The sequence below is a fragment of the Perognathus longimembris genome, chromosome 28 (genome assembly GCF_023159225.1).
Source record: "Perognathus longimembris pacificus isolate PPM17 chromosome 28, ASM2315922v1, whole genome shotgun sequence".
Classification (NCBI taxonomy): Eukaryota; Metazoa; Chordata; class Mammalia; order Rodentia; family Heteromyidae; genus Perognathus; species Perognathus longimembris.
In genome coordinates, this window is record NC_063188.1 from 108783300 (window position 1) to 108810603 (window position 27304).

A 27304-nucleotide genomic window follows, 5' to 3' on the forward strand; every position below is an offset into this window, starting at 1 on the left:
ATTCTTACTCTACCCTAAGGGTAATCATTTTAAACTGGAAAATATTTCCTTTGGTATGTACTTCCATATTTCTCATAAGATGCTTTTACTGCTTTTCCTTGGCTTTTGAATTTTATACGTCTTCTTTAACATTGTAGATATGTTCAAAACGATATTATCCTTTCCTGGGTTCAGTCCCCAGCACCACATGCACAAAAGGAATTACCCTCTTCCACTACCCTCTACATCCCACACCCCTCCTTTTCCTAATATAATGCTATCTACAACTGTCCTGCCAAAACATTGGCTCAAAGAGATTGTAGCAATTGATTTTTTTTTCTCACAGAATCTGAAGATTAGGGCTCATTTGGATGCTTCAAGATATCATCAGGAATCCAGGCTCTTTCTAGCTTTCCTGTTATCCTTCTTTATTACTATATGAACTGTCCTTTATGATTACAGAATAGTACCAGTCCCTCAGAACCTGCAACTATTTGTGTGTGGGGGGGGGATTTGCTGAGAGCAAAGAGCAAACAAAGCTTCCCTTTAAGGCCCTTTCCCCCATGCCCTACATAGCCACCTCTATTAAAATTGCAGAGGCTATAATAGTTTCACCTGATCATCCATATTTGCAAAGGAGGGAAAGAAGTGTTCTTCATCTGAACACATTTTTACTATCAAATAAATTGAGATCATATTGTAAAGAAACAGGAGAAGAGGTATGGATGGTGGAAAACACTTGTTTTCCCAGCGCTCAGGAGTTTAAAGCAGGAGGATCATGAGGTCAAGGCTAGCCTGGGTTTCATAGGGAGTTCCAGGCTATCCTGGGCTAGACAATAAAACCCTGTTCCACAAACAAAACAAATATAAGAAAAAGATGGGAAAAATAGATAGTAGATTCATTACCAATAGTCTCTGCTTTATATCAGAGTTCACTGACAACTTAAGATGCCTTCTCTGCCTGGGTGCCAGTGGCTCAGGACTGTAATTGTAGTTACTCAGGAATCAGATCTGATGACCATGGTTTCAAGCCAGCCCAGACAGGGAATTCCATGAAACTTTTATCTGCAGTTAACCACAAAAAAGCTAGCAGTGGAGCTGTGGTAGAGTACTAGCCTTGAGCAAAAGAAGCTCGGGGACAGTGCCCGGGCCCTGAGTTCAAGCCCCAGGATAGGCAAAAAAAGAAGTCTTCTATAACAATGATTTCTTCTTTTTCCAATGCTTTATTTTTCCTGATGTTCATAATAACTTCATATTTTGCTTATATTTCTGTGTACCCATTTATGCTCATATGTAAGAAACTCTGTAGTTTCTTTCCAGAGGCCTACTTCTAGGACTCCTCTATCTTCCTGCTTCAATGTAGAGTGATAACTTTCTGAGGGATGCAAGAACTTGGCTGACTTTTTCTTAAACATGAGTTCCTGTATTTCCTCGGTCTCATTGGCTTATCTTTACTGGTTTAGTCCCATCATTTTGCTAAAATGCATCCTTCAGTGGTTTCCAAAGAATGAATACATGGGATGTAAAAGTTTTGTAACTAATATAAAATAATTGCATTCTATCCTGACATTTAATTAACTGTATGACAAGGTATATGATTGTCAGTTAGAAATGATTGAATCTTAAACTTTTCTGGCTCTTACCTTCCAAAATTGCAACTAAGACATGCATAATAAATTTATCAGTAAATGTGCATTACTTATAAAGAAGAGAGATTTTTAGTGAAGGTTGACTGTTTCTCTTCACAAATTTATAGTAAAAAAAAAAAAAAAAAAGTAAATGACTCAAATTTAGAATCAATCTTGGGAAGTAGGATTCTTTTCTTTTTTTTTTTTTGGCCAGTCCTGGGCCTTGGACTCAGGGCCTGAGCACTGTCCCTGGCTTCTTCCCACTCAAGGCTAGCACTCTGCCACTTGAGCCACAGCGCCGCTTCTGGCCGTTTTCTGTATATGTGGTGCTGGGGAATCGAACCTAGGGCCTCGTGTATCCGAGGCAGGCACTCTTGCCACTAGGCTATATCCCCAGCCCCAAGTAGGATTCTATTGTCCTAAAATGAAGCAGAAGGTTCAGTTGAGAGCACAGAAAAAAATTAAGAATGAGAAGAGGAGACAAATGCTAGTACAGACAGGTGTGGCAGTAAACACCTCTGGTTCCAGCACTTGTGAGGCTGAGGTGAAATGATCATTTGTGCCCAGGAGTTTGAAATCAGCCTGTGCAACAAAGTGAGACCCATCTCAAAACAAAACCAAAAACAAACAAAAAATCCCTTGGTAAATTCATACATTTATTCTTTATGAAGTTTACTAAGGAAGAGAATGAAGAATCAATCAGCAAAATCCAGACATTGTAAAAAGATTTCACCTCGAAATGCATAGAATTATTAAACACTAAGTAATAATTAAGTTTGAAAGCTCAACATGGTAGCACATGCATGTAATGCAAGCACTTGGGAGAGCAAGGCCGGAGGATCACAAGTTGGAGCTAAACCTCCTAGGCAATATAGTAAGACTCTCTCTCCAAAAGCTATTAAAATAACATGATTTATTTTAAGACTAAATTTCAACAGAGAAACCATCAAACTCAATTTACTAAACACTTTATCTGGTGACCAGTAAGTTCTATTCTGCTTGAAAGTCTCTCCTTAGGGTGTGATGTCCTAAACTACTTCTCTTAGTATCTGTATTTGTTTTATTTCAGTATTCATAGGCATTTCCCTTCTTTCCCACAGCTAGTCATCCAGAATATTCATAAAAACAAGCAGGAACACTTCCTTGGACCACGTCATGGTTTCATTCAGTCTGCCCAACTGTCCTCTGAGAAGTCTAGGCCTAGAAGATGCCCATTGATTAACCCAAAGTCTATGAGTCTGTTAGAAGCCAGGTCACTGCTCAGCTAGGCCCCAAATGCCATTTATCACACAGTTACCGTGAAGTCCATCACTTCCTTTAATCTAGGAAAAGAAATAGCAGAATAAGTACCAGCACTCAGTGAGTAGAAGGAAACTCGATTGGTGTGGAGAACTCCCTATAAAAATGTTACAGTTGGGGCTGGGAATATGGCCAAGTGGCAAGAGTGCTTGCCTCGTATACATGAAGCCATAGGTTCGAGTCCTCAGCACCAAATATATAGAAAAAGCCAAAAGTGGTGCTGTGGCTCAAGTGGTAGAGTGCTAGCCTTGAGCAAAAAGAAGCCAGGGACAGTACTCAGGCCTTGAATCCAAGCCCCAGGACTTCCCCCGTCGCCCGCCCCCCAAAAATGTACAATTAAAAAAAAGTTACAATTGGGTGCCATTGGCTAATGCCTGTAATCCTAGCTATTCAGGAGGCTGAGAGCTGAGGCTCTCAGACTGGAAAGTCCATGAGGATCTTAACTCCAATTATTCACAGAAAAGCCAGAAGTGGTACTGTGGCTCAAGTGGTAGAGTGCTAGCCTTGAACAAAAGAAGCTCAAGGACAGTGCCAAGGCCCTGAGTTCAAGCCCTAGGACAAGCACACACACACACACACACACACACACACACACACACACACACACAAATATTAGAACTTTCTTTTTCTAAGTAAGGACTTACACTATTGTCAATTTAAATTACCTTCACTGATCACTTTGGACATAGTTCCTCCGGTTCTCTTCTCTTCTACTCCCCTAAGGATGTAAAAACAGATTTCTGAAGCTTCTAAGGGAGAATAACTATACACTTTTCATAGGCCTTGAAAACTGTGACCTTGTCCAGGGCACAGTTTCTAAGAAACATCAGTTTGATGTGTGTGTGTGTGTGTGTGTGTGTGTGTGTGTGTGTGTGTGTGTTTCATTGTTTTTAAACTTGGACTTGGAGCCTGGGTATTGTCCTTGTGCTGTTTTTGCTCAAAGCTAGTACCCCTACCACTTTAAGCTAGAGCACCACTTCCAGTTTTCTGGTGGTTAATTGGAGACTGTTCTGCCCAGGCTGTCTTTGAACCACAATCCTCAGATCTCAGCTTCCTGAGTAGCTAGGATTTCAGGTGTGAAGTTTGATTCTTATTTACTGATGATGTTTTCTGACATACCTTACAGTATAATACATGAAGTTGCTGATATTCAAATATTTTTTACTTAAGCTCTCATTCCATAGTCTCCGACCTAATAAATCCCCGAGAGAGACAGTAGCTGCACTATTGGTTAGTTGTCTTGCAGGTGCCTACCAATGCCCATCAGTGTTTTAGTAGAGCTTGTGTGTGTGATTACCTACCCAGGAAACTATGTTAGGTTTGCTGCAGAGGTCTTTTTTATAATCGAATGCACACAAAACTACAGAGGATTAGGCTGCTTTTTAAAGGAAGCGCTACCAAGACTTACATCGCTTCAGCTAACATTTGTAAACGTTGTTAATCAGAGTGGGAACAGAACATCCCTTTTTTGGTGAATAAGTTCCTTTGCTTGCTTCATTTTGTTTGCTTGCCCTGTTTCCACTAGGTAGAACAAATTTTCAGTTAAGGACAACTCAAAAAGACCACTTACTGCCAGGAGCTGGTGGGTCACTGTGTAATCCTAGCTACTCGGGAGGCTGAGATCTGAGGATTGCCCTTCAAAGGTGGTAGAAAATTCTGTGAGACTTTTATCTCTAAACATTCATTTAAAAGGCCTGAACTGGAGCTGTGGCTCAGTGGTAGAGCACTAGCCTTGAGCAAAAGAGCTCAGGGACAGCGTCCAGGCCCTGAGATCAAGTCCAAGTCCCAGGACTTCCACGTGCGCGCACACACACACACACACACACACACACACACACACACACACGGCCACTTAATTTGAAAATTTTAGAGAATATTACGTTTCCTTGTTTTTCTTGTCATGTCATATAATCATGTCTGGAGAAAGGTTATTTTATAGCATTGCCTTAGTCCAGGCTGCTATAACAGAATACAAGAGACTGTGGAGGAAGGGACTAAGTTCCCGTAGGCTCAGTGTCTGACTTTCTACAGCCAGTATTCGGCTCTCACTTCTCTATTTCATGCATATGTTACCTGTTGCCATGCTCATACCTGGTAGCAAGGGAAAACATTCCTACAGGCCTCTTTGGGGATGTGTGTCTGTTCTGCGGCTTGAACTCAGGGCCTGGGCATTGTCCCTGAGCTTTTGTGCTTAACACCAGCACTCTACCACTTGAGCCACAGCTCCATTTCCATCATTTTGGTGGTTAATTGGAGATAAGAATTTCATGGACTTTCCTGCCCAAGCTGGCTTTGAACCATAATCCTCAGATCTCAGCCTCCTGAGCAGCTAGCATTACAGGCGTGAGGCACTGCTGCCCAGCAATTTTCTTTTTTAGTTTTGACAGATCAAGCTTTATTGAAGCATGGTGCAAGTGTACCCTCATAGAAGGTTGAGAACAGGCAGTTCCCTTAAGCAGCCAAGTGGAACACCAATACTAAACTTACTGAAACAACTTTTTTTTCATATACCTAGCAGATATCATATGTACTCCTCCTAGAGACCCTAGCTTTATATCTAGGAAAGTGTCTAAGAGTATAGCTGCAAGGGTATGTGATAACCTCAAATAAAAATACATTGTCTCACAAATCCATCAATGAAGTTGAGGTTGTCTTAGTGGCTGGTCTCTTGTTTTTCTCTCTAACCTGGATGCAGCTTTTATGTGGGATTGTTAGGGTAGGAGAAAGTGCTATGCCTCTTGCTGTCAGAAGTATAGCATAGATACTAAATTTGGAGGGAAAGATGAACTTCCAGCCACTTGCTTTCTAGAAGATGATTTTCCCTGTCTTAATGAGGCAGTGACAGAAGTCAGATTGCTCTTTCTGTCTTGGGAGAGGCTTTACATTACATTTTGTTTTCATTCCACAAATATCAGTACATGGCAGATATGGTGAAAGTAGCTGGGGTTACAAAGATGAATAAGAGACTTCTTGTCCTGGAGACTTTATAGTTTAGTAGGAGGAATATATGTTTACAGTAAAGCACAGGAATGAAGCAGTAGAAAAAGCAAAACAGCCATGGTTTGCTAACTGGTGTTTTTTCTCCTGATTGAGGCAGGCAGCTTTTTCCAACTCCAAATTTACCTCTTCCTTTACTGAAGGAAAGGAGAGAATATTTACATCATAGAAATCAGCAAAGAATATACAAATCGTGGTACTTACCAATTTGTTTATTTGTTTTTATTTTTATTTTTGTTTTTGTTTTTTGCCAGTCCTGGGGCTTTAAGTCAGCCTGGATTCTGTCCCTGCGGTCCTTCTGCTCAAGGCTAGCATTCTACCACTTGAACCACAGTACCACTTCTGGCTTTTTTTTCTGTGATGAATTGAAGATAAGAGACTCATGAGCTTTGCTGCCAGGGCTGGTTTCAAACTTCCATCCTTAGACTCCAGAGGAGCTAGGATTACAGGCATCATCGCCAGTGCCCGGGTTTATTTGTATTTTTTTTGAGGGCTGGTTGATAAACATTCACCTGTCTAGCACTGGATTTCCATAAACTAATTTATAAGAGGAAAGAGATTAATTTTGAGGGGAGAACTTTGTGGGGAAAGTCAGTCAAGAAGAAAAATGGCAGAAATTTCAAAAGGGCACAGTCCTTGAGAGAGGAAATCTTAGCTCATATTTACCTTTGAAGTGAGGACAGCACATGGTTGTGAGAAGCTCCTATTGAATAAATAGTTGCACAGTGGGCTCTCTCTCCAACAATATTTAATAGCAATGGTCCTGGGTAGCTCCTGTGTTTGGGGGCTGCGGCATGTCTATGGCAAGGATAGGTGCAGTCTTTCAAGTGAATCAGTCTTTGAAAGGGGGGGGGGGCGCAAGATGGCAATAGTGATTCCCAGGTTCTTTGGCAAACCTCCCCAAGTCAGAAATCCTTCAAGAATGGGACTGGGGATTCACATTTTAACCATCTCTCTAGAAATGTCGCTGCCTATTCAAGTTTAAGAATGTCTCAGGGCTGGGGATATAGCCTAGTGGCAAGAGTGCCTGCCTCGGATACACGAGGCCCTAGGTTCGATTCCCCAGCACCACATATACAGAAAACGGCCAGAAGCGGCGCTGTGGCTCAAGTGGCAGAGTGCTAGCCTTGAACGGGAAGAAGCCAGGGACAGTGCTTAGGCCCTGAGTCCAAGGCCCAGGACTGGCAAAAAAAAAAAAAAAAAAGAATGTCTCAAAGCATGGTTTTGTTACATTTGTACTGTCTGGAGACACAATTAATCATCAAGACTGAGGAGGTGGTAATAGGCATCTAGTGGACAGAGCCCACTACATGGAACAGCCCCACTATAGGGAACTAGCTCTTCCCAAATGTCAGTAGTGCCATGGTTCAAGTAGTGCCATGCTTCAGAAAATCTGATCTAGGCTATTGTGAAGGGCTCTGAAGAAAGCCCAACAATTGGACTGAGGTCAGCTTATTTCACTACAGAGGCCCAGAGACTTCTCACATAAGGAACTGGAATGAGGTTATGGACTTTTGGACATAGATATGATTAGGGCGGACAAATTTTCATTAAACTATGCCAAGCTCACACAATACTAAATCACAGAGACAATACTCTGGAAGCCAGTGACTAGCAGATTGTTTCTTCTAATGTTACCAATTTAAAAATATTTATTAGAGTATCCTTACAAAATTGTAGTCATTTCTTTGGATCTATCTATCTGTCTGTCTGTTTGTCTGTCTGTCTATCTATCTATCTACCTACCTACCTACCTACCTATCTATTTGGCTCTACACACAGCTGTCTTTGCTTAGCTTTTACTTTCTGGAAATCTAAGTAGATTCACATGGAAATTGTATCATCTAATCATCTAAGAGTTGAAAAGAATAACTCTTTCTCTAGCATTAAGGAAGAAAATGGGAAATTCTTGGGTCTGGCTTGAGGTTTCCAAGAAGCTAGCTAGTTACCCTGTCTTCCGGTTCAGATAATGTCTAGCTTGCCCAACTTAATGAGGAAGCTAAGCAAATCGCTTGTAGGTAAGGCAAGTCATAGTGAAAAGTAGATGTACTTATGTTTAACTTTTTTTCAATCATAAAACATCAGTGTTTGTTGTTCTCAGGAGAATTTTTTTATTTTGCCAGTCCTAGGGCTTGAACTCAGGGCCTGAGCACTGTCCCTGAGCTTCTTGCACTCAAGACTCACACTCAACCCCTTGAGCCACAGCACCACTTCTGGCTTTTTCTGTTTATGTGATGCTATGTTATGTTATCGAACCCAGGGTTTCATGTATGCAAGGCGAGCACTCTACCACTACTAGGCCATATTCCCAGTCCCATCAGGAGAATTTATTTTTTTTTTACCAGAAATTCTATCTTGGGTCCTCGGTGATGAGATTCTTATTCACTTGCTCCATTTCAAAAGATTTGTGTACATAGCCTATTAAGATTTGCTTTGTTTTATAAACTGGATATGCAGTTTATGAGGACATGAGCTGTATAACACCCTTCTTGAGTGCTTGTTTCCGTTGAAGAATTTGATTTCCTCCCCAGCTGCAAAAGTTGGTCTGGAATGCAAGATACTCTTCTGGCTTGAAGCATTCAGCACCTTCCAACCACGTTGATGCTTTTTAGGAAGCTCTTAAAATTGCGAGGCTGTAGGCCCCAAGCTAATTGCACTCAGAGCAGACTGAGCTGCAAGATAAGAATAGAACTCATCCTTTACTTGGGGAGCTCGGGGCTCTGTTGCCAGCTGCTTCCAGTCATTTGACTCCAGAAAGCTCCCCTAATCCGGGCGGAGGCCGTGTCTCGGGCTCCCAGGCCCACCCCCTGCTCCTGGTTGGCCAGATTCCTCCGCGGCTGGAGCCCGCCGCCTACGACGGCCCTGAGAACTGATTTGAAATAAGAGCCAGGCTGTCCTGGCTTCCCTGCACCCGACTTTTCATAGGCTGGGAAAGGAAAGGTGGAGAAACTTGACATTGTCTCGGGGCAGAGTGCGTGTAGCAACAGATCAAAGCCAAAGAGGACGAGAAAACGTGCTGGTTGCTGCCTGTGGATTCCGCCGGCTTGCTTTTGTCTTGCGGGCTTCGGGGGGTTTTGCCGCCTCTCCCAGCCGAAAGCTCCCGCTCGCGCCGAGCTGCAGCTCCCTCCCTGCCGGATGGGTCATGGAATTCTAAACATGAGGCAGGTAAGCCTGGCGGCTGAGGCTGGCTCTGCGGAGCCGGGAAGAGGGGCGGGGGGCTCAGCAGGGGATCCCCGAGACCTGTGGGGACTCCCGGAGCCTGTGGGAGCGCGCCCGTGCAGGTACCCGCCTAGATCCCCTGGGCATTTTCCTAAGGCAACACAAGAAACCAATGACGTGAGGTTCCCAACACCGTTCGTCCTCACCACCCATCCTCTTCCCTTCGGCCCCCTTCATGGTGGGTGGGTGTTGATGTCAAAACAGTCACTAAAGGGCTAGAAAGCGGTTTGAAGAATATATAAATCCATCTCATTTTTCAGCCTCTGGAATGTATTGTGCCAGCGCAAGCTCCAGCTCTTTAGCCTGGGCTTTAGGTTAGAATAAAGACAAATGCATGTCCTAAGGAAAGAATGGGCGAAGAGAATGGCCTATCTCATTTTGGCTTTCCTTTCTGACTACTTAGTATGTGAGAAGGAGGAGCCCGACCAAATCCAGCACACAGCCATTCCCCCCAAAAAAGCAGGTTTTTGTTTTGTTTTGTTTTGTCTTCACAGTTTGCAAGCTATTGCTTCTGGATGTGAGGACAGCCTCGAAAGTAATGGGCGGAAGGAGGGCTTGGGGATTACTGAAATGAGTCTTTGAAAAGAATTCTAAGCCAGCAGCTTCTTCCGTGGCCCTAGGGCATGATAATAAAATTCCTTATCAGCCCAGCAGGGGTTTATAGCTTTGCCACTAGGAGAGAAAAGAACAGGAAAAGGTGGATTAGGAGGCCCAGGAAGGGTGTAATTTACAACTCAATCAAAGTTATGGAAGAACATGATGTCAATATTTAAATATCAGTATCAGTAAGTAGGAGAAGGCTGGATGGGCAGAACTGGCCAGTTGCTGGGAAAGGGAGAGATTATACAAGTTAGCCTCTGTGTTATCACGGGAAAAGCTCCTCCGTTTTTTCTTCTAAGTGGGCCAGGTATGCACCGTGGGTGTGCTTACTTGGGGGGGGGCGGCGGGGAATGAGCCCTTTGATTAATAGCTGCGGCTAAGGGTTTAGGACTTTTCTGTTCCTTTCCAGTAGCGTTAGGAGGTGAAGCAGACCCCTACCGACTGGTCGGGCGCAAAGTCCCCTCAGCCTTCTGGTCCCCTCACTCCTAAGCGAGTGTTGGGCAAGTTTCAGCGAGTGTGGAAAAGCCTAGGTAGTTCCCCGACCTTTCAGTAGATTGCCTTTATCTCCCAAGAGACTGTGGCTTGGAAGCTAGTTGGCGATTTTACAATCCTACAGTGCAATCCCCTTCTTTCAACGTCCTGCAATCAGATGGGCTTGGAAAGAGGGGCGAGAAGGCTCACTAGAATAGACTGGAAAAGAAAAAGAGCAATGCAGTCATATTTTTGATAAAACTCTGAAGCCGGAACAAAGAAGTCATCTGATACTTGTGGAGCCACCTGTCCTGCCCTCGGTGGTGTCTGAGCTGGATTTGCAGAATCCCTCTTCCCACACAGTTCCTCCGGAACAGTGGCCCTCCCTGTGTCTGATGCCCGAGGAATGCGCTCCTCCGTTTGCAATGCTCTTTCCCATGCATAGCTGTGGCATTCATGTGAAGTTGGAAACCAGCCAGTATTGAAGTTTTAAGGGCACTAAGTCCACATGTAGCAACTCCTTAGTTAAGAAGTGAACAACTTCTTAATTCCACATTTATGTATGCATAGCTAACTTTCTATTGGGCCTGTTGGGTACTTGAAAAGAGGGCATGTGGAGGGGGGGAGGACAGAAGCGAAGGAGAGAGGTCCACTGTTCATCTAAGCAGCCTGGACCACGATGATGGAGGGGACAGGAGATGGTACTATTATTGCAACTTTGTTCTAGTTTCCCTTTGAGGAACCTGACTGTTACATCCAGGCAGGGTGAGTAGCATCCCTCAGCCAATTTGTCACCTCAGCTCAGCAGCTCCCACTGGATTTGCAGGGTTAACTATGGAACCCGACCCAGGTGTCATCAACTTGGCAATGAAATTCAATCTTTTCCCTGATGAGTGATCATACCTAGGCTCGCACAGCCCCCTGCCACCGACTAGCCAGAAACTGCAGAGCCAGAAATTGCCAACAGACTTGCAAGGCAGCTCGGCTGGCGAGAAGGTTTTGAGGAGGGCTAGGCTTCTGCTAGGTCGGCAGCAAAGGAATGGGAGAAGACAGAATTTTTCAAGGGTAAGGCCACACGGAGTTACGGTAAACTAGATGTCAATTTGACTTACCTTTATCAGGAAGTAATTTTTTTCAAGTGTGTACCAACCTTTCTCTGCACCCTGAACATAAATGAGAAACTTTCCCGAACCTTCCTTAACAAGGAATTTGATGTGTTCCTAAGCAAAAGGAAAGGCATGGCCACCTGTTCTAGAAGCCCAGCCAAAACCAACAGGTTTGCCTGTGGCATTCCTACAACTGCAAATATCCTCCCCCAACAGCAAGCTGCTCATTGTCCTTCCACCGGCAAAGAGCAAATACTTCATTCTCAGAGTAGAAAAAGATATTCTCCAGATAAAATGGCCTACCAGATATATTTTGTGTTTTTAACACCCTGATAACTTTCTAAATAGTCTTAGAAAAGAAAGTAGCCTATTTCACTTTCAGTCATCACATAGCTGGGAAATTCTTCCCAGGCTAAGGTGCTGCCATTAGAAGGATGCGGGTGACTCAGTTTGATTGGCCCGTTTTGCATTCTTTAGATTGGAATTAAAATGCCCAAGGACATCTGGCTTAATAATGAAAGTCTTCATAGTAATCTTTTCTCCAAGGATTAGAAAGTCCTTTGCAAACATAATCTATTTATTCTCTGCCACATCCATAGGAGAGAATGAAGGGCAATTTCATCCCCATTGAACAAATGGTGAGGCGAAGGCAAAGAAAGGTTAAGTCTAAAGAGACCACAAAGTTACAGACAAGCCTGGGAATGAATATAGTATTCACCCACCCAGAAAGACTACCTGTGCAAGTTTAGATTCTCAAAGGCATACCAGGAATGAAAACAATCTCTCATTTCCGCATCCTCTCCCCCCCCAACACACACAGTTTGTGACCAGCATGTACTGTGGTATGGTTTCCTTCATTTGAAAGTCATGCCTTTAAAAGTTCTGCTCTCATTTGTCTCCACAGTGAGATCAGGCAGCTTTTATGACATCTAATAGGAAGATAGTGTAACCGGAATTTTAAATATGCATCTGAAAAATGTTCCCTTTCAACAGATGTTTTAAGTTTTTGCACATGGCTTAGTGAACTCAAGGTCTTCAACATATGTTAAAATGTTAATTTCTTCCCTGCTATCTCTTTCAGGAAATATTATCATTGTAAGACTTGATATTAATTTCAAGGTCCTTGTTGGTTGTTCTGAAATAAATTTTTGAGTCGGCTTTTTCTTGCCGTTCCCCTATGACTTGTTCCTACATTTGCCTGTTTGTAGACCGCATAGGCTGCAAGCAAATCTGTTAATTGGCAGTTGCATGTTATCCACTGACATTCCAGCAAGTTTTAAGGCTAAGTGTGCGTGTGGCTGTCTTCTGGCTTTGATCCCTTGTGTGGTAAATAGACATCCAAGGTAGCTATGGCAACCTGGGCTGAGCTTTGGTGAAAGGGAGGGATTTGGTCTCTGGACAAAGAGTAATGTGTTTGGTTAGGAAAAGATGCGGCCGAATCCAGATATCTTTAACCTACACAATTGGGGGACCCTAGTTTATCCACATCATTTTGATTCTTCTGGATAGGCAAAATGAATTAATAGTGGCCCACACCCGAGTATTTTGCAAATGTAATTTAAATTCTTTTAAGTCAAGTGGTTGCAACTTTCCAAAAGCAACTTATAAAATAAGGATGTCCAACATATCATTCATCCCTGTTGTACTTAATAGGAGTGTTTTTTTAAATTCTTAGAACCTGATGTGATTTTTTGTTTTTTAAATACTAGGTTCTGCTTGTAGGTGTGCATTTCAGTTATCCACCTGTAGGGGTCAGGCTTGAAGTTTCCATGTTGGAAGTCTGGGCCATAGACTGCTGCAGGGCCCAGGGAGAATTACTATGCTTATTCAGAACAATTAGTTAGCAATTCCTTAATCTTGTGACCAAAACTACTATGAAAATTGAGTTCATTCAAAGAAGAGCATATTAAATACACCGTGGTTGACCAGGGCAATCAAGCCAGGTCAAACAGGAATTTAAGCTCTATTTAGATAGGGGACAATTTTATCAGGAACACTCTGGCTTGTTGTCAACTTCCTTTATTTCACACCGAATTCATCTTTAGGGATATAGAAGGTTATTTACCTAGTTTTATGAACTGGCACATTTTTGGAGATTTCTTGAAACAAAAGGTTAATATTAGGCACCCATCTGAGTGTTTCCTCCAGAGGAAAATATCTGTTTACTTATAAAAGTTAGAATATATAATGGCTTGCAGAAGAAATGTTAAGGAGCTCAAAAAAATTGAGGCACATATACAGAATGTTTACAGGGAACTTTCCACAAAGCAAAACAACAAACCCCTAAAAAGCTATTTCCTTTGTGTTTTAAAAGAGAGGTTCTAATTAAAAAGGCAACACAGAAAAGAGGTGCTGTTTGTTCTAAGCAGACAGTTTTCATAGTCAACTTTCTGATGAGTACAATACCCAAACTTTCCATTTCTTATACCATCAGTCATATATACTAAGTACCACAGAATTCAGGTATCTACTCAATAAAGCTATATGACAAGTGATTATTATATGTCAAGAGACTTTTTGAGTGCCCAGACATAATTTTAGTATGCTCCCTACTCGCAAAGGACTTTAATATGGGGCAGTCTTATTAGCTAATAGCACAATGAAGATTAGTTATTACAGGAGGGAGATGGATGCTTGTTAAGGTTAGGAATCCACTTGAAAACTGATATTATCCAAAACTTTACTGAACTTGGAGGACTTACAAAATAATTTGTAATTTTTGAAACTTAATTGTTTTTTATCCATATATCCATTTGTAAAGATGTAAGCTTTCCTAGTTAAAATTAACTTATTGTAATTATTAAATGCTAGTTTAATATAATTTTCTCGATAGAGAAAAAGTACTCATTTTCAATCCATGAATAATTTATGCTGTTCTGTCTTTTATATAACAAACTTAAATTTTCATTTACTGAATCTTAAATTAAAACTTTTAAAGACTTTCAAGATTCCATTTATTTTAAACAGATAGGTAAAATTGTACAATATTGATGGGGTACCATGTGATATTTTGATACATGTATACTTTGCATAATCAGGTTTAATATATGTATTTCCTCTAACAATTATCACTTATTTAAAACAAAAGCATTCAAAAATCCTTTCTTGTAGCTCTGAGTGATATACAATACCCAATTGCTATGTGTATAGATCAGAACTTCCAACTCATATTTAACTGCCACTTAGTACCCATTGATCAACCTTTTGTGTTCTATGAGTTTGTTTTAGATCACATTTCCCATTAAAAAATAATGTCACTCTTGGGACAGAACAGTTCTAGAATAACGTTTTGGAAAATAGTCAATCTAATTAATGAAAGGTCAAACTCAAAGTTTTACAGTTAGACTGCCAGGCTATACAATATGGAAATATAAAAGGACAAAGAGTTATTATACTTTTGGTATCAGATCAATTTGGGCAATATTTGCAGTGGGAAAAGTTGACACTAGTTTTCACTTTTCTCTATTTTTCTCTGTACTTGGTACTTTTGATATCTTCTGAGGGAAATTCAAACAGTGGAGCCTAAAGCTCTGAAAGACACTACTTTACTGCCACGGTCAGGATTTTCTGGCATGTCTGCCTGTTGTTCAGCCCTCTCTTCTTCATTTGTCCTTTCTCAGTGACCTGGTTGGACATCTGGATTCACTGGGGTCTTTGTGAGTGGCAGCCAGAAAACACCAGGGCCCAGTGAGAGGAAAGATGGGGGCATGCTTAGACACTCTGTATGCTGAACACTAGCTCTTTAGATTAGAAGATGGAAGGAAATAGCAGTAGTGTTCTCTAACCCACATGAGCACCCGAGATAGTGTTTGTATTTCTTTCTATGTGATCATTGGTCTGCCTATAAGGAGACTGAGTTACTTTCATCTTAATTATCTTTGAATCCCCAGATCCTGAGGACAGGGCCTGGGATACAATAGAATTTATTAAATGTATAGGCGACATGCTCAATAAATTTTTCTAGGAAGGAGAAATCGAAAAATATTCTCTAAGGCTCAAGGGGCTATGAGGAAGAAAGGGCATTAGAAAGGTAAAAACAAACAAACAAACAGACTGATTCATTAGTATTAGAGAAAAAATGAGTTGTAATTGTGTTGTGGACCAAGATCAGACCCAGAACATGGCTGGTAGCCTGGTGGGGCTGTAGAAATGATGATGAATGAGACCTACCTTCCTTCAGCTCAACGCAGAAGCCGTGATAGAATCTCTTGCTTCTGCTCTTGGAGTTCAGCTTGATGTTTTGAACTTTAGGCCCATGTGCAGTTGCTTTATTTTTCCAGGTGAGTGGCATGCCTAAGGTCATTCAGCAACTGAGGTTGTTTCTGAAAGACCAGAGTCATCCACTCTATGCAGATGGTGCCCACATTTAATACAGTGAAATTCAAGATATATGCTAGACCAAGCATTTTCACTGCTTCTAGGTATGACTGGCTGAGTGGTATGGTTAAAATGGTGAAATAGAAATCTTAGAGACACTCAGTGGTTCATGGAGACAATAGAGTTAATACATTTTCAAAGTATCCATGCTGAACTATATTACCTGTCATTGAGTGTTGTTTCAGCTGTATGTGTTTTTGAAGTGATTTTCTGCAGTTATGAGTAAGGGAATTGTTTGTGGACAAATGGAATTCATTGAATTCCCTGCTGAGTTAGGAATAGCTAGATAAATGACCAGGTAAAGCAATATATAGATAGAACCACCAAATAATAAAATTTATATATCTACACAGAATGGAGTCTTCTAGAAGCAATGTATTAGAAATTCAGAAAAAATGCTAGTTAAATCGAGCATGGTTGTACATGTCTATAATTCTAACACTCACCTGTAATCTAGTCACACAGAAGGCTAAGGCATGAGAATCCCGAATTCAAGGCTAGCCTGGGCAATATAGGGAAACCGTGTCTCAACAAATTACTGGTTAACAATTTATTATTGGGGGCTGGGAATATGGCCTAGTGGTAGAGTGCTCACCTCGTATACATGAAGCCCTGGATTCGATTCCCCAGCACCACATATATAGAAAAAGACAGAAGTGGTGCTCTGGCTCAAGTGGTAGAGTGCTAGCCTTGAGCAAAAAGAAGCCAGGGACAGTGCTCAGGCCCTGAGTTCAAGCCCCAGGCAGGCCTGGCAAAAAAAAAATATTATTGGTATGTTGAAGAAAAAAGTTTGGACACAGTCTTGCTATGTAGTCCACGTTAGCCCTGAACTCTGGGTATGCACCACCATATCCAACTTGTAGGTTTAAATTTTAGCACAAGAAACACTTTACTCTCCACCTGGGAGCAAGTTTACAAGCATTTTGCACCTAGAACTCACATCTCAGAGAATCATCATTATTACATTCTCTTATGCCTCTACCACACTTTCTCTTAAGGCATAATTTGGATATTACAAGCTGCAATTTAATGTGCTAATGGATTCAAAGACAATTGGGATGAATTCATGCATTCTCTTTAGGAGATACTCTGAAAGTGCACTAAATAGGCTTTGATTTGGATTTTGCCCTACTTTTGTGTATATGTTCTATGCCCAAATTTTAGACAAGTATGAAGATGTCTGATAGTAAAATTGAGGTTTGTATTTATTTCTGTGGCTCACACCTATAATCCTAGCTACTCAGGCAACTGATATCTGAGTATTAAAGATTGAAGGCAGCCTGGACAGGAATGATTACAAGACTCTTATGTCCAGTTAACTACCAAAAAAGCCTAGAGCTGTGGCTCAAGTGGTAGAGCACAAAGAAATCTTAAGGGATAAAGCTCATACTCTGCATTCCATCCCCAGTATCTGCATATAAGAAAAGAAAGAAAAAGGTTAGGGAGTGAAATGAATCATTTTTCACAAATGAATCTGTGCCTTGGGACCATAAGGCAGAAACAGGAAGGAAGAAAAAAGTATGAGTTCTTGTAATCCATGTTGTGATGAGGGAAAGTTGAAGAGGAAAACTGGCTATTTGATGAGTTCAGTTGAGATTCTTTTCCTAGGTCAATGCTTAAAATAATTTTTTTTGTTCCCTAACTGGGAATCAAAATTGCTTAAATTGTTGGGGAAATTGATGTTTTATACCACTTTTTGTGTGGCTCTGAGTGAAAGACAAAAAAAATCACAGTAATTAATTGAGAGGGATGTGACTTTCTAAGTAGATGATAATAGACTACTAAACATGATAGTAGACTATGAAATAGTGACTATTTATCGCTTCATGTTTCTCAGTGTTCAGGAGCTACTGTTTCTTCCCTTCCCAAAATTTCAACTGTCAGAATTGAATAGTTCCTATGTAAACTACATTGTTTTGGTTTAACTAACAAAGAGTGAGAAGACACGAATTGTTTGTGACAGCCCGAACATTGATAACAGAAGACATTAATGCCTGCAGACATAGCCTACATGGTAAAAATCTGGAAGCAAGAAATGCTTATTATGTTAGGCTAACGTGCTTTGACCTAGTTTTGCTTTTCTGCTTGGAAATTATGTCAGCATTAGTTACATCATCCCCCAGGATGAGCAATTTCACATTCTTGTTTACCTCAGGGTCATATGATTTGTTTTGTATATTGAGTTCTGACCTGTGAGGAGCCAAACTAATCCTAATTGACTTGCCTTCTCCTTTTGAGATGAGACTTCGGCATGATAAAGAGAGAGGATTTTGTGTACTAACAAAACAATATGAGGCACATCTTCAAAGGCATTCATTTGTCCTCTAACAGAGCTTCCATGAGGCTGTCCAGTTTTCTGTTGCTTGGAGTGAGTGCTCCTTTCTTTGTCTTGTGCAGATGGAATGGCTGCTCTGCTTTGCACTGCCATAGTTGAATAACAAGTAAAACCCGGAGGTAGGAGAGGCCTTTCTCATCCTGACACCCTTCAGTTTGCCCTTGCTTTTTCCATCCAGGAGCAAGTGACTTCCCATATTGTTCCCATTTAACGTTTTCATTGAGTACTTTTCCAAATGAATTGTTTCCTCATTTGATTTCGAACACATTTTTTCCTGCCATTTAATACTTTCTATCACTAATGGAAAGAACCATTTAATTCTTTCATACATTTATGAATTCTAATCTTCAAAGAGGGAGAGTTCCTCTAGTGATCAACTTAAAATTTACAAGTATAATTTGCTACCAAAAGGCCTTGAATGGTTTCTGGTGCACATGGTTTGGCATTTCATATTAACAAATGCAATCAGACAAAAGCCCACAGGAATATATATTTGTAGTTCCTCACCAAAAAAAAAAAAAAGAAAAAATCTACCATTTGCGCTTGTTTTCTAATGAAGACTTTGAAGGTGTAAGAATCCCTTTGTTGTTGGTTTGGTTAAGAATCCTCTGCCTGAGTGCAGAAAACATAGGAAGGGAGTGTCCCCTTCAAAGCACTACCAGGCCCACTGAATCTCAGTTAGGTAAATTGCTGATTTGGACCATTTAAAGAAGCAGTACGAAAGAAATTGGGGATAGTCTCAGGGTCGGATAGTCTCAGGGTCATCCAGAGGACTTTTTTTTTTTAACCAGTCCTGGGGCCTGAGCACTGTCCCTGGCTTCTTTTTGTTGTTGTTGTTGTTGTTGTTGTTCAAGGCTAGCACTCTACCACTTGAGCCACAGTGCCACATCCAGCTTTTTCTATATATGTGGTACTGAGAAATTGAACCCAGGCTTTCATGTATATGAGGTGAGCAGTTTCCCACTAGACCATATTCCCAATTCCCTCATCCAGAGGACTGTAAACACTGAAACAACTCCAAGTATTTGTCTTCTATGTCTGATTCTCATGCTAATATTGTGTGTGGGGGGGGGGGCGCGCGCGCGCACCAGCCAGCACTGAGGCTTGAACTCAAGGCCTAGATGCTATCCCTTAGTTTTTTTGCTCAAGGCTAGCACTACCACTTGAGCCACAACTCCACTTCTGGCTTTTTTCAGGTTAGTCTCATGAATTACAGCATGATGCTAATTTAAATACAATTATCCTGGAGAATAACTTTTTTAGGCTATCTCTTGAATCCCTAATTAGTTCAAAACTATTTCCACTTCTGAGCTTCCAGAAGTTGTGAGATAGAGTATACTCTGTTTCCTATAGTGATAGCCATTTCTACAGTGTGTTTTTCTGATTGGTGAAGGTAATGCAAATATATTTCCCTCATTTTAGACAAATAGGGACTGTCTATATACATTGTTTTATATCCCGATTTTTTTCCAAATTTGCCATATATCCTAGAGAGCTTTCCATAACTGCTCCAAGATATTCCTCCTTTTTTCTTTTTTCTTTTTTTTTAAACTGTATAGCATTTTCATTGTGACCATGTTACCACAGTGGATTTGACCCCTCCTGTTCACATGGGTGGTTTCCAGTCTTTTGCCATTAAAATAATGTGCACAAGAAGCCTCATGCTCATGACTGAGTTTCCCCTGGATACGTTTTATACAACCCTAGAAGAGAAATTGTTGGGTGAAAGGGTAAATAGGGGTTCTAATTTTCATAAGTAAAATGCCAATGGAGCACATTGTCCAGCAGGGCGTGGAGGCAGGTGTCTGTAGCTTTGAGCTTCTTTTCTGACGAATGTGGGGCATGTCTGCACACGGTAAAAGGTCATTTGCATTTCTTAGGTACTGCCTGCTGTTGGGAATTGTTCCTGGTAAACATGTAGCCTGTCTTAATAATGATTTACTAGAGTAGCGTGTTTTGGTGACTGTGTGTAGGTAAGTCCCATAGTAATATAGCTAATTGCAAAGATTTTATGTAAATAGAAGTTGAGCTAGTTCATAGCAAATATTCGTTTGAGATGGTGCTTTTCTAGGCTGTTTTTTGTTCATTCCTCTTACTCTTCATTTCTTTGCCAGTCCTGTGGCTTGAACTCAGGGCTTGGGCACTGTCTCTGAGCTTCTTTGTGCTGTGCTCAAGGCTACTGCTCTATCTCTTGAGCCACAGCACCACTTCCAGCCTATTCCGAGTAGTTTATGATAAGTTATGGGACTTTTCTGCCCAGGCTGGCTTCGAATCATGATCCTCAGATCTCAGCCTCCCGAGTAGCTAGGATTACAGGCGTGAACCACTGGCCTGGGCACCTCTTTCTCTTTTCAATGGAAGAGAATTGGCTCTTAAAGTGTACAACCTTTGGTTATCATCTTTACAAGAATACTAAGACATTAAGAAAAAAAATCGCAACTTTTCTGCCTTGGATACCAAATAAGAATGCAAATTTATGAGAATGATTTTTAATTTTTCTGCACAATGGGGTAGTTCTATAATCAGCTTTTTAAAAGACTACGAATATAATGTTTGGTCAAGATCAACTAGAGAACAATGGCATTGTTCTAAATTTTCAATGTATGCTTATTCTATCAATAAGGAAATAGTGTTTAGAATTATGATACATATTAGAGAGCTCATGCTCTCATGCCTGTAATCCTGGCTACTCAGTAGGCTAAGATCTGAGGATCACAGTTCAAAGCCAGCCCAGGCAGAAAAGTCTGTGACTGTTACCTTCAGTGATTTTCCAGAAAACAGGAAGTGACTCTGTGGCTCAAAGTGATAGAATGCTAGCCTTGAGTGGAAGAGCTCAGGGACAGTGCTCAGGCTCTGGATTGAAGCCCCAATACCAACCAAAAAATGATGCATATTTTATGAGAATGATCCAACTAAATCACGTGTGATTGTCATCTCACCTCCACAAATGTGTGTTAAATAACTTGTAGAGTGCTACTTGTCAAGACTTGTGAAGGATCTGAGAATTTACAATATGTTCACACTAACAAGTTATCCTGCCACTGTTCCTTGGATATTGGCAGAAGATATGAGACTTCTGCCAACAGAAAGGTCAGAGACAAAGGGCTTTATTACTCATAGCGCTTTCTTTCAATAATTAGGTTCTTGTAAACTATTACATACTTCATATTTAAAACTTTAATCAAGTGATATAACATTCATGTGCATTTATGTATTTGTAACCTTTAAACCAAAAATAAAAATAAAAATAAAATGCAGACTAGTAAGTACAAAAGCTAGAAATGGGAAAGAGTGTTCTTTTAGAGGATACTAAGAATATAATTCTGGTCAACTCACAATTGTAGATATGACTGCTTTGATAGTGTTGTTTTTAGGATCCTGTTGGTACATACATATTTTTAATTTTTAAATTTTGACCTAATTATATGTTGTTAGAAACTTTATTTTTTTATTTTTTTTGGGGGGGTTTCAGGAGGTCTGCACCTCGAGATTGTAACTCAAGACTGCAGCCAAGTTTATTCTCAACTCCCAGATTATATGCAGTTTTGGAACCAGGGAATAGCATAGGGTTGCTAAATGTTAGAAACTTTAATTTAAAAAAAAGAAAAATATAGGGGAAGGAAACTTGTACCCTTCACCTTTCTTTATATTCCTTTCCTAATCTCAGAAATTCAATAATCTTTTTGCCACTTTTATTCATTCATTTATTCATTTACACATAGTGTATATATGTATGAATGTTTCTATGTATATATGTGTATTTGTGTAGATAGGTAGATAGATGATAGACAGACAGATATGGAACTGGGGACTGATATATGTGTGTAAACATATTTGGAGTTGAGGATTGACACCTATATGAAGACATGAACGTGTGTGTGTGTGTGTGTGTGAGCGCATGTGCCTGTCTGTGTGTGTATTTGGGCCTGAGGACTGAAACCATACACTTGCACATTTTAAAGTGGCACTCTACCACCACTAGCTATCAGACTACTACCTTGTAGTAGAATACCTTGTAAAGAATATTGTATAAATGTATTGTATATTGTATAGTCTTTTTTGTCAGTCATGGTACTTGAACTCAGGGCTTGGGCACTCTCCCTGAGCTTTTGTGCTCAAAGCTAGTACTCTACCACTTTGAGCCACAGCTTCACTCTGCTTTTGGGGTGGTTAATTGGAAATGAGTCTGCCCGCTGCCTTTGAACCGTGATCCTCAGATCTCAGACTCCTGAGTAGCTAGGATGAGAGGCGTGAGCCATCAGTGTCTGGTTGTATCGCCTTTTTTGAAATTGGCATTTATTTTATTCAACATAATTTCCTGAAGATTCATTCAACTTGTTGCATATATCAATGGCTATTTGCCTATCTTTTGCCGTTGTAGCATTATATGGTACAGATGTGCCACAGTTTGGCTATTTGCCATTTGAATGATTGGTGGCTTTTAGTTTGAGGCTGTAACAAATAGAATTGATAGGAGTATTTGTGTGGCCATTATTATTTCTTGGGGATAAATGCTTAGAATTTGAGTTGCTGCATTGTATTTAGCTTTGTACCGAATTGCTAAAACTGTTCAGTAGTGATGGAAATACTTTACATTCCCAGTAGCAATATACTAGTGACTCTGTTTCCTCATCCCTCCTGGCATCTGATCTTGTGTTCTCTTTATTTTAACCATTTTGGTACTATGTGGTGAAATACCATTTGCATTGCATTTTAAAAGGTGAAGTGCCCACTTCGGCAGCACATATATTAAAATTGGAATGATACAGAGAAGATTAGCATGGTCCCTGTGCAAGGATGACCCACAAATTCATGAAGCTAAAAAAAAGTGAAGATGCTTGATAATCTAGTATAGGTGTGTTCAATGAGCACATCCAAATGGGTCTACTTTGGTAGAGGAATACACTATTCAAAATACCATGATTGGTAGGTCTTTATTTGAACCAAAGAGCAAAAGATGAGCTAGTAGTCCAGCTCATGCCTGTAAATCCTAGCTTACTCGGGAGGCTGAGATCTAAGGATCATAGTTTGAAGCCAGCCTGGAAAGGGAAGTCATGATACCCTTATCTCCAATAAACCACCAAAAAATCCAGAAGTGGAGCTCTATCTCAAGAGGTAGAGCACTAGCCTTGAGCACAAAAGCTCAGGAACAGGACCCAGGCCCTCAGTTCAAGCCCCTCGACTGGGGTGTGTGTGTGTGTGTATACATGTGCACAAGCACGCTCACGCGCACACACACACAGACATGATGAACTAGCCCTGCTGTATAAAATGTATCTTTAAACATTACACTGGTCTTCAATTATACTTAGAAACACAGAAAAGTGATATTTGCATAAGACATGGGTGACCCCCACCTGTATCACGTTATCTTTTGAGAATAGGTGTATTACAAATTAGGGAAAATTGCCCAGATTATTTAATTCTCCCTTTTCCCCAACTATTCCTTTGCATTTGCAAATGTATATGCTATAGAGAGCCATCATCTGTGTCCTCTGTCAGTCAACATACACTCTTAGGCTTGAATCCCAAATGTTTCTAACATCCATTCTATGTTATTCCATGACAGGACCACTCAACTTTAGAACTATTTATTGATATTTGTTTTAATAGTTCTTTGTGGGGCTGTTCAGCATCCTTGGCCTCCACCCACCAGATACCAGTAGTATTCCTACCTCCAAAGTATACCAGGCAAAAATGTCTAAAGACATTAATAAATGTCCACTGAGGGGACAAAGTAACCCCTCTCCCCCTTGAGAGTCCCCAGGCTCTAGATCATAATCTCCTCACCACCAGGGGGCAGGTTTCAGTATCCACCTAGCTACTTCTTTAAATTTGTTTTTGTACATTATTAAATGCCAAAAGAGATCAGCCTTTGTTTATTTAAAGAGGTTCTGTTTCATTTTGTAAAATAAATTCTTTCTTTCTTTCTTTTTTTTTTTTTTTGGCCAGTCCTGGGCCTTGAACTCAGGGCTTGAGCACTGTCCCTGGCTTCTTTTTGCTCAAGGCTAGCACTCTGCCACCTGAGCCACAGCGCCACTTCTGGCCGTTTTTCATATATGTGGAGGTGGGGAATCAAACCCAGAGGAGGAGGCAAGCACTCTTGCCACTAGTCCATATTCCCAACCCTGTAAAATAAAATTTTAACATAGACATTTAACAACAAAACTAAGCAGGCTTTACTTTTGTGTTGATATTGCTTCTATTGGATATTATGTTGACAGGTATTAAATTTAATGGGTAACAAAATGCCTCACAAAATAGGGCATATCTATGCATGCATGCAGAATTTTATGGAGAAATTTGCATGACTCTTGGATTTTCTTCTGATTTAGTGTAATTGTATAGTTCTAAGAGAAGAACTTTTAACAGACATTTAAAGAATTCTACAACAGGCAAGAGAAAATGATAGTGTCTTAAGATTTAAAGTATACTTATATGTTAACAACAATTATATAAACTGTAGAAAAGCCTGTACTTTTTGATAGTCCAAAACTAACATTTTTACATTTATTATATTTGATATATTATCAATGTATTTCTATCTTGGAATTTAAACAGATTGAAAATCATTATTGAAATATTATAAGCAGTGTTAGAATTAAAATGTGTGTCTTATATTTGCATACAAATTACATTACTTGAAAGAAGAATAAATGATAACTTCATGAAAAACAGTATTCCAGTTATCAGTTGTAATTGTTTTATCTCCTGATGCTAGGGATTGAACCCTGGGCTTCTTGACTGCTAATTATGTTTACCACAGAGGCAAACTCCTATGTCTTTGGTTGTAAAATTAAACTTATTTCATTAGTAGCAGAATGTGTGTGTGTGTGTGTGTGTGTGTGTGTGTGTGTGTGTGTGTGTGTGTGTTTGCTTCTACTAGGGATTAAACTCAGGGCCTAAGCACTGTCCCTTAGTGTTTTTGCTCAAGTTTGGTGCTCTACCACTTGAGCCACAGCTCTACATCCAGCTTTTTGCTGGTTAATTGGAAACAAGAGTCACATAACTTTCCTGCCTTGCCTAGCTTTGAACTGTCTTCCTTAGATTTCAGCCTGTTGAGTAGCTAGGATTACAGGGGTGAGCCACCAGTGCCTAACTCATTAGTAATTGCAGCCATGTACTTCAAGGTTCAGACAGTAGTTATCATTAACTATTAGACTCTGTCTCACATATGCCATAGAGTTGTATTGTAATTTGAATCTCCCAGGAATGCCAAGGCAATTGAGAATGAAGCATTTTTTTCCCCTTCGGAAGTAGAGATTTATAAACTGCATGGAAGTATTGCTAGCTTTAGGTGATTTGCTTTGAAGTGTTCATGTATTTACGATCCTAGCTAACTAAACTCAAGTGGCAGCAAAGCCTCTTGGGACTGTAGGAGTTTAATAAAAATATTATAAAAATACACTGTAATGCAGAGTGACCTCTCCCCTACCATAATAGAATACATTTGTAAACGTATTAATTTTATAGCATGACAAATAATACTCAAAGTATTTTTTAAAGTGCTTGACTCCATTTAAAAACTATCCAAAGGGATTGTAGATTATATTGCGAAAAGGTTTTGGAAGAAACATGATACTAAGTCAAGAAACTGATCTTCCCTTGTTTATAGGATTGCACAGAGAAATTTTCTTGTGTGTGTGCTTGTCCTGGGATTGAACTAAGGGCCTGAACACTGTCCCTGAGCTTTTTTACTCAAGGCTAGTGTTCTGCCTTGGGCCACAGTGCTATTTATGGCCTGAGCTGGTTTTGAAATGTGATCCTCAGACCTCAGCTTCCTGAGTAGCTGGGAGGATTACAGGTATGAGCCATCAACACCAGGCATGTCTTGAGATGTTAACTTTGAATCAAAGGTAGAAAATGTAATTTCAAGTAACAAAGATAGCTTATGATAAGTTTGCCAAAAAACAATGGGGAACACAAAATATTGTGTTCTTTATAACTAGTGTCCAAGTTCTTCCCCATGGTTCGTGATTTGCCTTCTAAAACATGTACACTGCTTTGTGTTTTAAATACTTGAGGTTTTATCCTGACATTCTTGCCAAATGATCGAGCAAGTCTGGGCATATTACACACTTAAGGATCTATAGTTATTTAGCTGGGTGCAGGTGACTTATGCATGTAATCCTAGCTACTTAGGAGGATCATGGTTTGAAGTCAGCCAGGGCAGAAAAGTCCCTAAGACTCTGTCCTTTTACCAGCAAAAAGCTAGTCCTGGAGCCTGCACCAAGGGTATGGGTGCTCTCCTTCAGCTTCTTGTGCTCAATGCTAGTGCTCTACCACTCACGCCACAGCTCTGCTTCTGGCTTTTTGCGGTGATCCTCATCTCTCAGCTTCCTGAGTAGCTAGGATTACAAGCTGGAGCCACTGACGTCTGGCTCTTCAGTTCATTTTCATTTTTATGAAACTTGTCCTGTTTGAATTCTTACCATAGTGTTCCCAACCCCTTTCTAATGATCACCCAGGAAGGCTAGGCCCACAGGGGAGTCTTAGGAGCCCCATTCCACAGATGGACAAGAAGGGACAATATTCTCCCTTTGATGAAATCTGTGGCCATCCCTACCCAATAAAGAGCATGTGAAGTTATTCTGCTCTGTGAAGGCCCTTCACAGACAAGCTAACACGGCCTTCTTGGGGCATTTTTCCAGGCTAAATATGCCCAGATGTGTTTAATTTTGATCCTATCCTTCAGGATCAAGCAATGTTAGTAAGTACAAATGTTGAACACTAAAAAGATCTGTCCAGGAGAGAAACAGACTCATGTGATTGGAAGAAAGACAGCACTCAGTTTCTAATAGCCAGTGATCTGAAAGCTACTATTGCAGCCATTCTATCTGGATTACAGAGATTTTTGCCTACCTCCTTTCTGCACTGAGCCTTTGCTAGTGGGGAAAAATCATGATGACAAGCATCTAGATACCAAAGGAAAAACGAGGACAGAAATTGTGGTGTTTTTCTGTGCTTGTTTTGCTACCCCATGAATAGTGCAGTATTGTTGTATTATATGTTATAGGACTCAACATATTGATTAAATAGAGGAATCCTAGAGTAGAAGAGGAGAAAATGTGATCAAAAATATAGAAAAAGAAGGTTGGAAATCAGTTTTCTTCAGAGTGTTGGAAAGTTGAAGACAACATTTAATTTTAGACATCTTCAGAATTTTCATTAAAAGACTAAATCCTTTTCATATAGAAGAGTCAAACTCTGGTAAATGAATTCAACATGCTAGCAGTATTAGACCATGTTCAAGGGCTGACAAACCAAAATAGTATCTAACGAAAAGAAACGTC

At 40.4% G+C, this 27304-nt stretch overlaps 1 protein-coding gene and 1 non-coding gene across 6 annotated transcripts in view; both read left to right on the forward strand.

Moving 5' to 3' along the window:
- Positions 1 to 27304, forward strand: part of Mid1 (midline 1) — a 306714-nt gene that overhangs the window by 155097 nt on the left and 124313 nt on the right. Inside the window, exon 1 of one of the 5 annotated variants that reach the window (XM_048335726.1) lies at positions 8321 to 9068. The exons of 2 other annotated variants lie outside the window; for them this stretch is intronic. The gene's annotated coding sequence lies outside the window, so the exon portion shown is untranslated. Of the gene's footprint in view, positions 1 to 8320; positions 9069 to 27304 lie in introns of those variants that run through there. 2 more of the 5 variants (XM_048335727.1, XM_048335722.1) reach the window with 2 other exon arrangements.
- Positions 22737 to 22843, forward strand: LOC125344352. Its single transcript, XR_007209489.1, has one exon. It is a non-coding gene; the product is annotated as a U6 spliceosomal RNA (small nuclear RNA).